Raw genomic sequence first — 4899 nt, forward strand, 5'->3', positions numbered from 1 at the left:
ATTCAGAATTTGAAAAAAAACGTTAGTAATGCTTTTAATAATTTTCATACAAATTTTTTCTAAGAAAAAGAGCAAATATTCAGGTTTTTAAGAAGAATGAGAGATCATCAATTTTATATTAAGTTGCCTTTAAATTCCTTAAACTAGCCTTCAATTTAATTATTAAATTTTTTTGACACACATAATTAATAGTGAGCATTGAAGTGATTTTGGCGACATATAGGAACTATATGGCAAGTTTTGCTTTATGAACAATTTCGAGCTATTAATCAAATATGATTTTACGATGGTAGAGAAGTCGAAAAAAGTGGGTACTTTGATTCCATCCATCTGTTTGTCTTTCCTGGCTCCTACAGTCCAAACAATTAGGTTGATTGAAATTAAGGTTTTCAGTCGATTAGCGTAAGGTGGTTTTTTCATTTCATTAATACGAAAAATAACAGCGGACCTCATACAAATTTGTTGGTTAAAACATGTGATTTTTCTTAAACTTTCTCTAAATTTCATTTGTTTTTTTCTACAAGAAAAACATATTTCGGTATTGCTTCAGAAGGGTACCCCTGAAAAACCTTTATTTTGTTTCTTAGTTTTCTCAAGAGCTAATGGACCGATTTCAATAATCTTCTCTTTCTGTGCAAGCTCTATTACATGATCAAATCGATTATGATTTTTTATGTTCAAAAATGTATTTTTTTTTTGATTTTTTAAAAGATATTAATTTTGTTAACAAAACTCGATATCTCAGAAAATGCTCAACATTTTGCTGACGAAATTTAAATGTTAAATGAACATATATTTAAAAGATCTTTATTTCGTGCTTACCAAAAATATTTTTATGACAAAATTTCAAATTTAAAATGATTTTCGAAAAAAATAAGTTAATTAAGATTTTTTGACAACTAAAATGGTATTTAAATTTTTGAGAAAACTTATTTGCAGGTACATTTTTAAATCTTGAAATATAGGAAATTTTCAAACAGACTTTTTGTAAAAAAAATATCAAGTTCTAACGACTCAGTCGTGCATTTTATTTATTTCAAAATTGGGTTTCTGTTGAATACGAAAGATCTTAAAAATTTAATGAATGTACTATGAAATTATTTTGCTTTGGATGCTCTACAACTAATATTTAAAGACGAATTTCAATAACATAAATGTCCCAAAAACATCAAAAGTGACACTTTTGTTAAACTAATGGCTAATTGAAAAACATAATAAACGGGTCATATCTATTGATATACAAGCTTTGAATCCCTTGAGATTTGAAGTGGAAAGACATTCTGAAGCGTGAGTGCCACACAAACGTTTCTTCCCAACTTATTTGTTTACCTTAATTTGTTTTAATTAAATTTTTTATAAAAACTATGTAGGCACCCAAAAGCACCTATTTACTTAAATTCAAGAACCAAACATTTTTCTCTCTTACATTTTTAAGTTTTTTTGACTCCTTTAGTAGCGATAGTAATAATAGACACCCGAAAATAGAGTTCGAAAAAACTTCGTCAAAAAAGCCCGACATTTCTTCATATCACATCCTCTCTCACTTTCTGGATTTTTGAATTTTTTAGCGTTCTTAGCATAAATAGAAATGGAAACAAGAAACGTATATTTTATTTTTGAAAAAAAACTACGTTTCAAAGCAATTTCTTACATTTCTGCGTGGCGTGAATTGCAGCAAAACACCCCTAAACTATTGTGTTTTAGCTCTTAAATATGGCATATTAAGAAAACTTTTGGAGTCTAGGAATGCTTTCATATGTAGGGAGTCATCCAAATTAAATAGTTAGACCAAACCTTGATTGACAAAAGTGTTCTAAAATAATTTGATAACTAAAATTGTCATTTTAGCAATTGAAATGTGTAAAGGTAAGGTTAATATACTTGTAAACATTATGTTATTTAAATTTTGTTAGCCTCCTTTACAAAACATTAAAAAACATTTTTAAGCGGTGAGTAAAAACTCATCTACTCGTAAGTGTGTGACCACCCCCCCCCCCCTGATGAAAAGTCTGGATCCGCCCTTGATAAAAATAATAATACATTTTACATATTTAATTCTTTTGTATTGATTTTTGTTTTATATAAACTGTACGAACATTTTGATCAGTTTCAAAGTCCTTCCTCCTCAAATCCCAAAACAGTAAATTGTTATAAAAGCTTTAGCGTTTCCGGGTGTAAATAATAATTTCCTTGTATTAAGGGTAGGTAGTGGAAGGTAGTGAAGGTATCCATTTTTTTATAAATGGCATCTCTTTAAAAAAACATATTATTGCCCATGTCTGATGCTCTCCTACCATTCCCCTTAAATAGTGTACAACAATGTAACATGACAGAAGACGTTAGCCACAGAAACGCGTGGCCGTTTCAGCTAGTTATTATATTTTGTATAATAATAATAGATATTTAATGAGATAAATTCAATATACAAATTTTATTGAAATATTAAAAACGTAAGTATTAACATATGTCAAAAAAACCATCATTTTATGTGTTTTAAGAAATGTGTTAGAAAATTATGATTCTTAAATCGAAAACGCAGAAAGTTCAGAATTTGATGAAAATTCAAGTTTCAAAGCAGTTTAACTATGTATGTAGGTACATGCACAAATTTAAATTTGTTTTGTTAACGATTATTTTGAATGAGTTTTTAGGAAATATAAACGTCCTTTCAAAAATGTTTTAGCTAAAATCCATGGACTTTTTAACATACAAGATGAACATGCATGTAGATTTCATTGTGTCGGATTGGATGGGCTTATGTAGTCGCTGTCAGCAGTCTGAACAATCCATATCAATTGATCCGAAATTTCAATTTAAAGTTGATTTCTTGAAGAATTGACGATGAAGTTTAAAAGGATGTAGTAGCAAGGGATTTCTTGAGCAAAATTAATAGATATATATTGAATCAAACGACAAATGTTACTGATCTTAAATCACTATCAATTTTAAAACTATATGCTTGAATTGTAATCAAATTTATTAACAGTGTTAAAGTAAAATTCTTTAAACGTTTCCTGTAAGTGTTGGTACAGGGGAAGCTAGTTTTTCAGAACTTAAAATGGTTTTATTATTTACGCCTAACTATCACTGAAGAGCGATTATCAGTGTTTGCCACAATATCAATATCAATATTTCATAAAATTATTTTATCGAAAATAATGTTAAAGCTTTTAAGTGTTAATTTGTACGATTTCTCAAATTGAAAATTTTGACATTTCTCGACGTTTGAGGGACCTTGAAGTCGAAATAAAAGATTTTTAGAAAGATGTTTGTGCGTGCGTGTGTACGTACGTTTGTACGTCCGTACGGTCGCAACGTTTTTTCGTCGTCCATAGCTCAAGAACCAGAAGAGATATCGACTTTAAATAAATTTTGTTATACAGATAATAAGGCAGAAAGATGAAGAAAGGGCTCTCAAGAAAATTGCGTGGGTGGTTTTTTTTACCATAGCAGTTTGAAAAAAAGGTGAACATTTTGGTTAACCCTAAATATCTTACTAACCAAAAACGCTAGAGACTTGAATTAAATTTTATATAATATATTGTAATGTGACTGAAATATGATTTCATCTCTAAAACAATTTTGTGCAACGAAGAAAAATGTTTTTGACATCTGATAAAATTTTGAGAAAAATCTAATTGACAGTTTTTTTTATAAAAAATAAAAATCTAAAAAAAACATTACTCATAGTTCGTAAAAATTGAACATCGATTCAAATATCTTTTCAAAAACTTGAAATTTAGGCTTCAAGCTCATTTTATCTTATAAGAAATATTGTGTTCAACATTTTGAAAAATGTTGAGAAAAATCGAATTGACAGTTTTTTACAAAAAATAGAAACCTACAAAAAAATGTATAAAAGTTGGTAAAAATTGATTTTCGACTCAAATATCTCTTTAAAAATTTTAAATATTGGCTTCAAAGTAATTTTATCTCATAAGAAATATTGTTTTCAACATTTGGTAAAGTTTTAAAAAAATCGAATTGACGGTTTTTTTTACAAAAAATAAAACTCTATAACTTCGTAAAAATTTACTTTCGACTCAAATAGCTTTTCAAAACTTGAAAATATTATCTTGAAACTTATTTTATTTCACAGAAAATATTGTTTTCGATATTCAGTAATCTATATATATAAAAATCAATGCCACTTTTCGTTGTAATTTTATAACTCAACAAAGCCTCTACCGATTTGGCTAATTTTGGTGTTGAATTATTCTTTGAAGTCCAGAGAAGGTCGGTACGTAGAGAAAATTTTAAAAAAAATCTTGAAAAGGAGTTAAATCAACATCTTTCTATACTCCCATATACAAACAATTTGTACTAATGCTTAAGAAAATCCCGATTTGTTGATAACCTTGGAAATGTACAATGAAACTGTATTAATAATTGAAGATATGTGTCTAACAATTGTAAATAAAGCATTAGCACAATTGTTGGGTATGACCGCACCAAATCGTGAGATACATGCTTTTTTTGATCGTGAATTGCAACGTAAGCAGGAATTCAATTCTAATGATTTACGTTTATTTGTACAATCGAATATTACCAAATTGAATATTCAACAAAAACATGTATATGACACAATCATGCAAGCCGTTTCCAATAATGCAGGTGGATTATATTTCTTGGATGCACCTGGTGGTACAGGCAAAACTTTCGTTGTATCATTGATTTTAGCGATTGTTCGAACGGAACAGAAAATTGAATTGGCACTTGCATCTTCGGGAATTGCTGCTACATTATTAGAAGGTGGTCGGACCGCACACTGTACATTAAAATTGCCATTGAATGAACGGTTGATTGAAACTCTAACTTGCAATATTTCGAGAAATTCTGCTATGGAAAAAGTTCTGCGATTAATGGCAATTATTTTATGGGATGAGTGCACAATAGCGA

The sequence above is a fragment of the Eupeodes corollae genome, chromosome 1, assembly GCF_945859685.1.
Source record: "Eupeodes corollae chromosome 1, idEupCoro1.1, whole genome shotgun sequence".
In the NCBI taxonomy this organism is placed as follows: domain Eukaryota; kingdom Metazoa; phylum Arthropoda; class Insecta; order Diptera; family Syrphidae; genus Eupeodes; species Eupeodes corollae.